We start from the raw sequence: 13,842 nt of genomic DNA, 5'->3' as shown, positions 1-13,842 counted from the left end.
TAGAATCACAGAATCATAGAATGGCCTGGGTTGAAAAGGACCACAATGACCATCTAGTTTCAACCCTCCTGCTATGTGCAGGGTCGCCAACCACCAGACCAGGCTGCCCAGAGCCACATCTAGTCTGGCCTTGAATGCCTCCAGGGATGGGGCATCCACAACCTCCTTGGGCAACCTGTTCCAGTGCGTCACCACCATCTGTGTGAAAAACTTCCTCCTAATATGTAACCTAAACCTCCCCTGTCTCAGTTTAAAACCATTCCTTCTTGTCCTATCACTATCCACCCTGGTAAACACCTGTTCCCCCTCCTGTTTATATGCTCCCTTCAAGTGCTGGAAGGCCACAATGAGGTCTCCCTGGAGCCTTCTCTTTCCAAGCTAAACAAGCCCAGTTATCTCAACCTTTCCTCATACGAGAGGTGCTCCAGCCCTCTGATCATCTTAGTGGCCCTCCTCTGGACCCATTCCAAGAGCTCCATGTCCTTCCTGTACTGGGGGCCCCAGGCCTGGACGCAGTACTGCAGATGGGCCTCACAAGAGCTGAGTAGAGGGGGACAATCACCTCCCTCTCCCTGCTGGCCACCCCTTTTTTAATGCAGCCCAGAACACAGTTGGCCTTGTCATGGAGACTCATACTTTGTAAGAAATACTTCCTAGAATTTTTTGTCCCAATTCTCTCAGATTCATCTAAACTCTTTGCCTCTCAGCAACATTATTTGCTGAACAATTTGAACCTTCCTGCCACAACGTTCAGTGTCAGAGTGCAGAAAAGGGAGAATTTCATCCTTGTCAAAACCAGAATTCTTTTATTCAAAATACATGGGAATATCTCCAGAAACCTTGAATAAAGGTTTGATATTGGATCAATATCAAACAGCATGGTTAATATGTAATAATATTTATATATTTTTTTTCCCTTATGAAAATTAGTTTCATAAGAAATGTACATTTTTGAAGAGATTTTGCAGTGGCAAGAATAGACCTCTGCTGCAACTTTGCTTAGCAGTGAAAAAGAGTGAGGGAGCATACTATCAGAGCCTTAAACTATCTTGTAATGTAAATGCTTTTCTTATTTCTTTCCTATTCAGTTTAAATCTACTCAAAAGATGCAAAATATTTTCTTATTGAAAACTTCAAACTTAAATAACAAAATCCTACCACTTATAAAAGCAATCTGAATGTTTCACAGTTCAAGAAAATTACCAGTGCACAGAAATATTCTATGGAACATCTTCATTCCTTCAGAATAATTTATTTTCTCTCTTAAGGATGTGACCTTTCATGATATATGCAGTGATTGAGATAACAAAGCATTAGGTGCCTGGCCAGCAACATCACACTAACTCCCTTGCACTGGTGTTATAGTATCAGTGAGATGTCCATTCCTGCTGCAGCAAAGTTATCTAGCACTGCAGTTGACTTTTAAATTAAAAAAAATTCACATTGTTTATACAATGTATATCAATTAGCTATTATATATAAAATACACTATTTCTTGCAGACCTTGAAAAATGTTCTGAGAGGACAGGAATAAGCTCCAAAGAGATAAAGCCTTCTTGAGAACCTGCTTATTTACATTTTAAATTCCTTAGTTTGGAATGATTATTGTATCTTTATTTATTCTTTTATAAATATTTCCGTAGAAATATGAGAGTTCTAGCATCTGGTGGTGTTAAGCTAAGTAAAATAGAACCTATTCTTCAGAAATGAACTACATGAAAAGGAGTGCAGCAGTAATTGTAACCTGATAATCCCCTGCAAAAACAAGAAGTGAATTAAAAATATCATGTATCTACACTGGAAAGCTGTATTTTAGTCAAGAAGAATCTCTTGCAGTGAAATTAGGATATAAAGCCTGCTAAGGAATTAACAAGTAGCAGAAGATAAAAATATTTCCTATTGTTAAATATTTGACGGTATAGACCACATATTCCTAGAGAGGAAATGTGGGTCAAGTATGGATAAACAAAAGGTTAGGATACGATTTCTGAAGTCTGAATGTTTTCTGTTTTCTCTCCCTCTAAGCATCCATCTGGTTGGCTTTGTCTGAGCAACTGACAAAGTTTTCTTTAATTTCTTGGTATTCAGATTTATTCACACTTAGGATTTGAACAGTCATGCATTTCACTTCTTTGGTATATGTTTAGTGATATTAAATAAAAATGCTGACAGTTAGCAATATGAATTTTTTCTTTCTGCCTTGTAATCATCTTTGTCTCAGTTTTGAAGTGATGATCTGTGACCTAAAGACCCGAAAGAATGATGATTCTATTCAGAACCACCATCCTCAGGCCTTTGCTTACTGCTGGGAGCAGTCTTCTCTGAGTTTCCAGAGAGAGTGCAGTGGACTCCTTCAGAAAGGAAAGACCACTTGAACCTCCCTAAGACCAGAAATTGTTTTGGATTGACAGGAAATGCAACACTTTCCCTTTCCTCATAAAAACATTTTAAAGAGTCCTTTTTTTGTTCTGGTTAAAAAATGTATTTTTTAACTGATCGTTCTAGCTAGATTTGATGCAGACTGGCAGGTGATTTCTGTTTTCTAAAAATATCTTCTTGATAAAGTGCTGTCCTTATGTCTATCTGTGAATGAACTCATTTTATTTTCTTCAACCTTGTTAAAAAAAAAAAAAAAAAACCTGATTTAAATAACATGGCAAACCCCATGAACTACAAGTAAGATATTAAAATGGAGCAATGTGCAGCTGTTGCTGCACATGTAAAGCAGGTCAGAACTGAGGCCCGGAGTCCTGTGCTGACAGAACAGCTGTTGACCTAAAGACACAACAGAGGAGGGTAACAGCATTGTCCAACTCCCATTTTTCACTGTTATTTTCTGTGCAAGTAGGAGGTTAATATTCACACCATGTATTTTTTATATTCCTTCAGGCAAACGTCTTTGCTGGGACAGATAAGGGTGCCTGATGTTTCCCCTTCTTTCACTGCTGCTTGGTAGTCAGACAGCGTATTCTTCCGCTGCCGGTGGAGTAGAGCCAAACCCAATGAGCTTAGCAGGAATGCACAGGAATTACAGAAGGAATACAGAAGAAGAGAGACCTTGCTCTGCAAGATCCTTCATGGCTGTTTGCACTTCTGATATTGTGGGATGAAGATGAACCAGCTGCTTTCTCTGCTGGACTTTCTTTTTACTGCAATTTGATCTTTTTTTTTTTTTTTTTTTCTTCAAACGCAATGAATGTACACGGAATGCTAGCTTCACAGTGATTAAAAGTATGTCTTATGAACAGAGACCAGTGTCCTCCAATGGGTCTCCATCTTGGTTTGCTCCCCAGGTGTGTGAAGAGATCTCTTATTAGTTCACATATTATACTAATTATTATCTTGGGACATGGGGAGATCAGGAGTCACTGTGAGAAGCAGCACTAACTTCTAGCTGCAGGTGGTGACTTTTGTTTTCTTTATTTGCTTTATGCTTGCGTATGAGACATGGCATGATTGCTTCCATTAGGGAAAAACAGAGAACTTACTCTTAGAATAATGTCTCATCTCCTCAAAGGCAGCAATTTAAGAGGCTATGTGAGCTTTTTCTTTATCCAGATTTCTTGAAAATGACTTTGCCACTGTAACAAAATATGTAAATTAATGGAAAAGAAGAGCTACAGATTTTAGCTACTAATCTGTTAGAGATATCTTCCTGCCATTATTAGTTAGAAGCTGTTTCTTGAAGGGCAAAATTACGGTTAAATAGTTAAAAGCGGTTATCCAATAACAGGCTACTTTGGTAGTACACAGCTGGATTCCATCTAAGTCATTTAATCTCTTATTAAGGGACTCATCTTTTTAATCATAAACATGGTATTTATGCAGATTTTATAAGAAAAGTAAAACAAAGATTAGATAATGTTTGAAATAGCAACGTTGAGTCCTTCTTGTCATTAATGGAGCATATTTCACTTTAAGTAGTCAGTCAAATTCAGCAAGCAGCCATAGAAAACTGACAAACACCTGCAAAACCCTTCTCAGCTTCTATTTGTTTTCCTTTGTTATAAGGGTAAGTATGCAAATATACATACCTATGTACACACACACATAAGTATGTCTTACGAACTCATGGCTTCACTAATAGTCTCAGACACTGCAAAATGATTTTCAGATGTAACATATTTGATTCATAATCCCTGAAAACCCTTGTAGCCAGAGAGTCCATATTTATCTTTTCTATCTTAAAAGTCTATTTGCAGGAGCTTTGCAATGCCAATGAAGAACCCACCACATGTGATCTTCAGTTTCTTTTTATACAGGGCTGAAGACTATGTGTTTCAAAGAATGTTAGGAAAGCTATAGAAGAATTTATGCTGGGAAAATGAGTAGCACAAGCAAATGACAGGCACACTTGTTTTATTAGCTATGATATGTAGAAGTATCTACTATTGGTGTTGATGGGTTGATGGTTGAATGAGACGATCTTAGTGATCTTTTCCAACCTTCATGATTCTTTGATTATCTACCATTATCTACTATCACCTAAACATGCAGAAATCAAAGCAAGAATATTCTCAATACTTTGAAGAACAATGGTTCAATGCTGTAGTTTGGTGACAAAAAGTTACTGTGAGTTATCTATTCAAAAAGTTACTAAATGCTTGTTTAATAAAAGGTGACATTTCCCTGCAAAAAATTCTTATCATATTGCAGAATTAACTATGAATTATGTTACAGAAATGCAATAAGTATTGTGTAGAAGTGTCAGAGTTCATACTGTATATTGCCATTCTTGACTATAGCTGTAAAATATGAGTGTTTAGGTAGGTTTGGCTATCAAAATAACTTCTGAATTATGAAACGAGGCCTTGTAGTTTTGTGAAAACAATTTCAATTTTTTTTTTTTTTTTGTGGTGAAATTGGTCCCTCTGAGTAATGCATTTTCTAGAATACGTGCAGAAATGGCTAAATACCCTGATCTGCTTTTGGAAGAACAAATAATGTATGAAATGTGAATTAAAAAGAAAAAAGAAACAAGTAAATCTGAATATTGATCTATATATTACAAGTTCTTGTTTTAATAGATAATGACATAAAGATAGAAACCATTTTCACCAACTGTGCACCAAATATCCCGTCTTTTAATAAAACACAGAATCACAGGATGGCCAGGGTTGGAAGGGTCCTCAAGGATCATGAATCTCCAACCCCCCTGCCACATGCCGGGCCACCAAGCTCTCCATTTAATACTAGACCAGGCTGCCCAGAGCCCCATCCAACCTGGCCTTAAACACCTCCAGGGACGGGGCAACCACAACCTCTCTGGGCAGCCTGTTCCAGCACCTCACCACTCTCCTAGTAAAAAACTTCCCTCTGACATCCAACCTAAATCTGCCCTCCCTCAACTTAAAACCATTTCCCCTTGTTCTGCTGTTATCTACCCTATCAAAGAGTTGATTGCCCTCCTGTTTGTAGGCTCCCTAAAAGCGCATATAAACTAAGTAAGCAACAATTTTCATGTGCTATATAGATATTTATTAAGTGATGTGCGTAAAATAAATCTTCAGATGTTTGGTATATCTTAGTGTGAATGACTGCAAAGCAAACTTTAGTATGTTGGAGCCTAGCTGAACAGTTTCCTACAATAACACATATATTGTGCCTCATTTACATATGCAAATCCCACTGGGTATTTCTGTTAGTTGAGATATGCATAATGGTCATAGTGTTTTAGTAGACTCATAGGGAGAATATTTGTTTTTCAACATCAGTATAATACAATACATTTCCCCTCAGTATTCTTTATAAATTGTCTTCCATATAATCTCAGCAGATGGGACGCAGATTTGTAGATGTTACAGAATCAAATGAAAAGCATATGCAAAAATTAATTAGCAAGTGAATGAGATGGCTGTGGATTTATATGTAAAGACCATGCACAAGTCTCAAATGTCTCATTTTCTGCTCCAAACAAGGAAACAGGACTGAAATCTATGTACATAACTATGTGCTATTTGCCGAAGCACATACTTATAGATGCATTGATAATCATGCTTAGAAAAGACTGCAGAAGGACATTTAGTCCTTTTCCCTAGGAAGAATATAATGTTTTACTTCTTGTAGATGTTTATCTAGAAATTTCCAATAATTTATCCCTGAAATCAGTATACTTAGAGATGATGTATGGATGACATTTTTTCAAATTTTAGTTCTTAAAATGATATTCTTTTTTCTGTTGATTCTGTTTGTGTCTATTGGCATATGAAACTTAAAGGAAGGGTTTTCGTTCTTCTGGTGTTAAGTCCACTCTCTAGCTTACAGAAAGGTAAGGGTTCTTTACACTTTAAGGAGATGCACTTCTAATAGATGACAATTTGCTTTTCAGATGAACTATTATTTTTCATTGGACAGTGATGATACATGGGGAAATACTTTATTTGACATATATATTTGAACACACTCTGTATCAATATTCTTAAACTTTCTTTTGGGAGAAGAAAATATAATATCCATATTACTTTATGAACAAAACAGACTTTTTCTATTTAGAACACTGCCTCCATTTTTAGTATTTTATATTTGGGGGTTTTAGCAGATCAGAGAGATTTGCCGAGACTAGTATGGAAAAAGCTGAAAAGCTGTAGGCAAAATTTAATACAGATATTTATCAAGCAGTGCAAAATTTTTGCAGTGATTAGAAAATCACTTCTTTAGTTGCTTTAACTCAAATGTATATTTTGTATTTATGCATTGTTTATACAGATTTCCTTTAGATGAAGAGATACATTATATTGTGTACTACATAATAAGTTTTGCCACACTGTCTCAAACAAAATAGTATTTCTTCAGAGGAGAAATTCTATTAAAGATCCAATCTGCAAAATTTACACACCTGCTTAACTATACAACATCTAAATATTCCCACTGAAATCAGTGGAAATGCTCCGAGGTCTCAGTTCTGCAGGCCACTGTTATTCTGCAAAGTATTTAAACATATTCTCAAGTCCCTTTACCTTTAAACAGCTGCAAGAACAAATTTATAATTAAGCAGGGAATTGTGACAACCATTCCATGTTGTCCAAGTACACTTCAGCCAAATGTCTTTGACTTTAACTCCTGCACCCCAGTTACTACTATATTGTACAGCAGCCTTTTCAAATGCAAGAATGGCTTTCTTTAAATGGGTAAATATTAAAGACATCAGCAGTAACTAAAGTAGAAAGCCATGTGTTATGAAAATTAACATGTAGGCCCTAATTTAGAAAACCTGTGATCAAATATTTACAGGCACTTCTAATCAGTCAAATGTTTACTTTTTTTAAATGCATACCCATGGCAATATCCATATGTTAAGGGTGAGGGTTTGTTCTCAGTCCCCAAGGCAAACTCCACAGCAAATGTAAAGCAAAGCAAAGCTGTCTTGCCTCAACCAGTTCTCTAAATGTCCTATGGGGAATAGTCCATGGAACAGACTCGTTCTGAATAATACCTACAAACTCCTGGAAGGCTGCTAACTAGGCAAGGGCAAAGACTTCCTGGGACTGAAATATCCCAAGGTTAGAGATAATCAGAATTGGATGTTCAGGTCTATGTCCTGGACCTCATAGTCTTTCTCACACAGACATGTATGGTAGATGTGGAGAATAGACATCTGAGTTTAAAATTTAAATACCACAATGAATGAGAACAGACTTCCTGAATGGAAAAAAAAAAAAAAAGAAAAAAAAAAGGGACAAAGGCTGTTCATGTTTCATAGAATCCTAGAATCATTAAGGTTGGAAAAGAACTCTAAGGTCATCTAGTCCAACTGTAAATTAGAATTGTGGTTACAAATACTTCATACTGCATGAAGTAGATTTTCTTTACTATAAATATAATGTGCTGAACATGTTTCTCAAGTAACTTTTGAGATATGTGCCTTTTTAATGTATTACTCTGAATTATTAATTATAAATATATTTTTCAAAATCTTTAGCTTTTTTTTTCTTGTCATGAATTCACAGATTCTTTCAAATTGGTGGCAATATAATTATCTTTCCACGGGGTTGCAAATTGTGCATTAAGAGTTTATTTCAGCTATAGATTTCACTGGTTTCTTTTTATTATTTTTACCATTTAAATTCAAATCATAACCAGATTGTTTTAGTCCTTGAGGAGAGGAGGGAAGCATTAGGAGGCTGAAGTATTTTAAATGGGAGAATTTTGACTAGTGATTGATGAATAATAAGCACCATCATCTGAATCATTATTTTTTTCCTAGAAGTCCACAGGCTTTTGATTCTGGAAGAAACTTTATTGAGTCATACCTTTGGCTTGGACTCAGACAAATATTTTTGTCATTCTGCAAATAACAGAAGTGGTGAATTGCAAGCTGTCATTTGTAGAAAATTTCCATCAACTCCTGTATGAAATAGTGGTACAGCTCTATGTTAGGGTTTATTGCACATTTTTCCTGGTTTAGAATTTCTCTCCATAATAAGACATTTCTTCAGCTAAAATTGACTAGATTGACGTGAGTTGTGGTTCGGATACTTTGGTATTAATAACATTCTAAATCATTACACAATTCAGATATGACACCTGGTAGTTCTTCACCTCTAATTTCAGTATGTCCCAACAGAAAAAAATGTATGAATAAGTAAAATAGCAGGGCTATCATATGACTTTCTTACACAGAATTCTCCTAACATCTCCAAAATACACACAATTAACAGAGACTTCTTCTTCCATCTATACTTGCAGGAAGTGCCCACCCTTAGGATGTATGAAAAATATCCAGAGGAAGAAGAACTGAACACAACATCAGGGAGAATCTGACAACATCAAAAGATGCAGGAATTGTATATGTTAATCGCTGGATTTTGAAGTATTATCTCTGCTCTATCACATAGACTTATGATTTTTGCACAGATATTTAAATACTTTCTGCCTTTTATGACATCTTGTTTAAGTGGAAAATGGTGGGGTGATTTAGGTTGTCACATTCACTTCCAGTGTTAATACTCTTAACAGTATTAAAATTTCTCCCACTGAGCATGATTAAATTTACTTGGGAAGCCAATTAAATATGTAATATTAAGGAATTTTAATACTGAATGGAGGTGATGAAAATCTTAATGTGGTTTGATTAATCAAATTTAAATTCATGCCTTTGGGGTCTTCTGACTCTCCAGAGTTTCCCATTAAGTGCAGCAAAGTAGATTTATTGTCTTCTTTCCTACCAGTGAGTAGGAAATGCCTGGAAAAAAGCTTTTGTAGCACAGAGTATAATTAGCACAGTACAGTGCCTTTACCCTTTATGGTGTCCTTAAAAGCCTAGAAGAGAAATGTTTCAGAAGCACAAGCTGAAGATGTCTACTGAAGCTTGGCTTCCAACTTACTGCTGAAATTCAGGTAACTTTTGTTGGTACCCTTGACAATTTTGCATCAGTCCACCAGAATTATTTGAAGTCACTCCAGAGCAATGCCATTCCCGCTCTGCTCCAGTGCGAGGGAGACGTTTTATGATAAATGCCCTACTGACTTGAAGCAAAGACAGAAATGCAGACAGCAATGTGTTTCACAGAATCACAGTATCACAGAATTGTAGGAGTTGGAAGGGACCCCTAGAGATCATCGAGACCAACCCCCCTGCCAAAGCAGGTTCCCTACACCAGGTCGCACAGGTAGGCGTCCAGGCGAGACTTGAATATCTCCAGAGAAGGAGACTCCACAACCTCCCTGGGCAGCCTGTTCCAGTGCTCCGTCACCCTCACCGTAAAGAAGTTCTTACGCACATTCGTGCGAAACTTCCTGTGCTGCAGCTTATGTCCGTTTCCCCTCGTCCTGTCTCCACGTACCACTGAAAAGAGACTGGCCTCACCGCTATGGCCACCACACCTCAGATATTTATAAACCTGGATCAGGTCCCCTCTCAATCTTCTTTTCTCAAGGCTAAACAGACCCAGTTCACTCAGCCTTTCTTCATAGGGGAGATGCTCCAGGCCCTTCACCATCTTTGTGGCCCTCCGCTGGACTCTTTCCAAGAGATCCCTGTCTTTTTTGTACTGGGGAGCCCAGAACTGGATACAGTACTCCAGATGAGGCCTTACTAGGGCAGAGTAGAGGGGGAGGATCACCTCCCTCTCTGCAGAGCTCCTCTCCAGCAGCTCATCCCCCAGCCTGTATTGGTGCATGCAATTATTTCTCCCTAGGTGTAAGACCCTACACTTGCTTTTGTTGAACCTCATCCGGTTTCTTACTGCCCAGCTCTCCAGCCTGTCCAGGTCCCGCTGAATGGCAGCACAGCCTTCAGGGGTGTCAGCCAATCCTCCCAACTTCGTATCATCAGCAAACTTGCTGAGGGTGGCCACTATCCCCTCATCAAGATCATTGATGAAGATGTTGAACAAGATCGGACCCAGCACAGACCCCTGGGGGACACCATTGGTTACAGGTCTCCAGCCAGACTCTGCACCACCAACGACGACCCTCTGCGCTCTGCCAGTCAGCCAGTTCTCAACCCACCTCACTGTCCACTCGTCTATCCCACACTTCCTCAGCTTTATTATAAGGATGTCGTGGGAGACAGTATCAAATGCCTTTCTAAAATCAAGGTAGACTACATCTACCGCTCTTCCCCATCCACCCAGCATGTGAAAATGTATCACTCCAACCTTCCACTCTCCAGAAAAGACAGTGCTTGTGAGATCTCATTCACATGTGTTGTGTGAAGGCAGCACAGTACTGGACCAGAGAAATAGTGAAATTATTTGTTGACTGCTCATATGTTATCCCAAGACATGATCTCCTTGATCTGTAATCAAGCAGATCATTCTGGAAGGGGAAGGCAGGCAGCAGATTGGGAAGCTGTGGAAGAGAAAAAGCATCAAGTTCAATTCCGCACAGCAAGCACTTAGAGAAAGCAAAAGGAAATGTAAGTCCACTTTTGATTAATCCATGAGATAGACCACCTCCTGATGTCTTTTTGCTGGTTATATGAGAAGGTAATTGAATTGGAGTTGTAAACACAACTAACTTCAGGACTTTGTATGCATCTTTTTGTTTTATATAACAGAAATGTAATATTTATGCTTTAATTTATCTTTTTATTATGCTGCTCCTGTTGTCTTTTTATTTTAAGTGAACATGGTCAGGCACTACAGGTATAATATAACCATGGACAGATGTCATATACTTTGACAGTAAAGTTGCAATATTTCTACTTAACAGGATTAGAAAAGGTGATATTTTTTCAGGTTATAAACGTACATATTTACAGGCTCAGAAAAATGCATCTGATAGTAAAATCAGATATCTTAGCTAATCATCCATGACATTTAGTTCTTATCAGTTAGAATTCATCAAAATAAAACATCCTGCCCCCAAAGCTGAGAATCTCCCTTGGCTATTCTCCACATGGTACTGAATTAAACATATCACAGCCCTTTTCTCTCAGTTATTTGCCAGTATATCTGGTAAATTTAAATTCTACATTCATGTTCCTTCTATATTAAATTTTAGCAACCCATCACATTTTGAAGTCAATTTCCCATGAATCCTACTTTTTTTGCCACCACAATACTTATTTATTATATATATATATAAAAATAACAGTTTTTATATATATATATACACTGCTTTTTTTTTTTTTTTTTTAGTAAGTGTAAGTTGGATAATAATCATCTTTCCCTTTAGAAAGATCTTAAAAATAACCATTCTAGGAGCCTTTATTTAAAGCAGTGACTGGAACACTTAAGACTGCAGACTGGACTGTGACTCCCAGTGTTATACAGATGAAAACACAGGAATTTAAGGCAACACTGGAATGTGCAGGGTTTTCAGACATATCTATCTTCTGATGAGTTACTCAACCTACTCAAAGCAGAGCTCTTCTAATGCTTTTGACTCTCCATCCCATGCTGCATCCATACAAAGTAAGTGGAAATCTAGTTTTTTTTCTGTCTAAGCACTATTCTAAGCATTTAGATTCTTGTTAAGAATTTTAACATGAACATAATGATGCTAAATGGAAAATTTATTCCCTGTTTATTAACTGTAAATTTTGTTTTATATAGAGCCACACGTGATGTGGATTATTGTGTAAAATATGTCCTGTTTAGAACCAACTATTAGATTAGACAGATTTGGTCTGTTATTGCATATCTTCAGATCTGTTTTTCCATAGGAAGTAATCAAGATTGACCCCTCAGTCAATGCAGTGGCAAATCTAATATCATTTTAATACAAAGAAACTTGAATTAAAATGTAAAAATCTGCTTCCCTTGAAGTCTGCTCTGTCAATATGTATCATGGTCATTGTTACCATGCAACCAGCCCACTTTTTTGAGAAGCATTCATTTAAAAAACCTAAGTAGAAATAAACTATCTAGAAAACTTTCTAAAAAACTGCTAGTGATGTATACTGAAAAGTCTAATCCTAAAACCTTCATAGGACTCAGTCGGATAAATTTCACTGAGTCAAAAGCAGGCCAAGTTCTATGCATCATTTTGAATTATTTTTAGGATTAAGTGTTCAAGCATTGTGAAAGAACCAAGCAGCTCTTTGAAAGTTGACTCCTTTAAGTACTATTTCAGAACTATTACATTTCTTTGTGTTAATACCCATATTTCTGAAGTGTCTACCTAACATTTGATTTCTCAGTTGCAGTAGTTATCGGAGATTGCAAATGGCTCCAATTCTGTCATGTGCAGAATTTGATGCTTGACATTAAAACAGCCTTATGCTTTCAGTTCTTAAATCCTTGCTGAAGTTGGAGGACACCCCAGGTAGATTCACTGTATTGAAATAGCTGATTTGCATGAATGCAGGACTCCCAGGGTGCAACAATATTGGGACTGCTCCTTAAGAATAAGTGGGCCCAGAGATAAAGGGTGGTAACAAGGCAAAGGCTCCATCCCGTGACACTCAAGCAATAGGAGTCTGGGAATGGAAACTGAGGCAGCCAAACAGCCCAGACAGCCACACAAGTCTGTGATGATGGGTCTAACCATTTGGTAGAGACAAATACTGCAGACACAATTAGCTCTTCTTTTATTTTCATGTGCTCTGAGGTTGTTCTTTTATAGTTAAAATTTTATTTCTCATTCTCGTTCCCCTGATTTACTGACAGGGTTATAGCTCTGTGATATGCTAGAAGTTTGAAAATTATCATAAATAATGAAGCATTAACTTACAGTGATCACAAGCATTTTTAAGTGCAGCTGTTATAGATCTTTGAAGATCTCTGAGATCATTAATGGAGAGAAAGTTAAGAAAGATAAATCTGCTAATCCATGTAAAAGTAAACTGACTTCCCGAGTGATTGTTTTGGCTTCATGCATCCTTTTCGTTATTTAGTTTGATGGTTTAGCAATTTCAGCTGCCTAGATGAACCTCGAAAATAGGGCAATGAAAACCATACAGAAATACTAGAGAAAAAGAGGTACAGAAACTCTGTTGCTATTCTTGAAATAATTGGTAACTAGGAGGATCTAGCTGCAGCTTCTCCTGAATTATTTTGCCATAATTGCTCTCTTTCAAGCCTCATTTTGAATGGTAAATGCCATGTTCCTTTTTGAAAACAATCCGTAACTCAAAGTATTTTGTGCATCAGGCTCAATTAGTTAGGTTAATATCTTTGGAACCAATTCACTTGACATTGAATGCAGTGGAGACAATGACTTTATGTAATGTAGATTAGGAAGTAGGAGACAAAAATAACTCTCTTTAGAAAGTTAAATCCCCACCAGTGGTATGTACCTGTATCTGGGTTTCCTTTTGCATATATTTATATGGCATATATTGGTTAATCCAAGTGAACTTGGGCAACTTGTCTTTTTTTTTTTTCTTCTTTTTTTCAAGTATGACATTGTTCCAATCTGACTGTTCCTGAATTCTCATTTGGTCACAGGTTGGTG

This window comes from Meleagris gallopavo, chromosome 1 (genome assembly GCF_905368555.1).
Source record: "Meleagris gallopavo chromosome 1, MGAL_WU_HG_1.1, whole genome shotgun sequence".
Classification (NCBI taxonomy): Eukaryota; Metazoa; Chordata; class Aves; order Galliformes; family Phasianidae; genus Meleagris; species Meleagris gallopavo.
Note: the sequence above shows the minus strand (reverse complement) of the source record.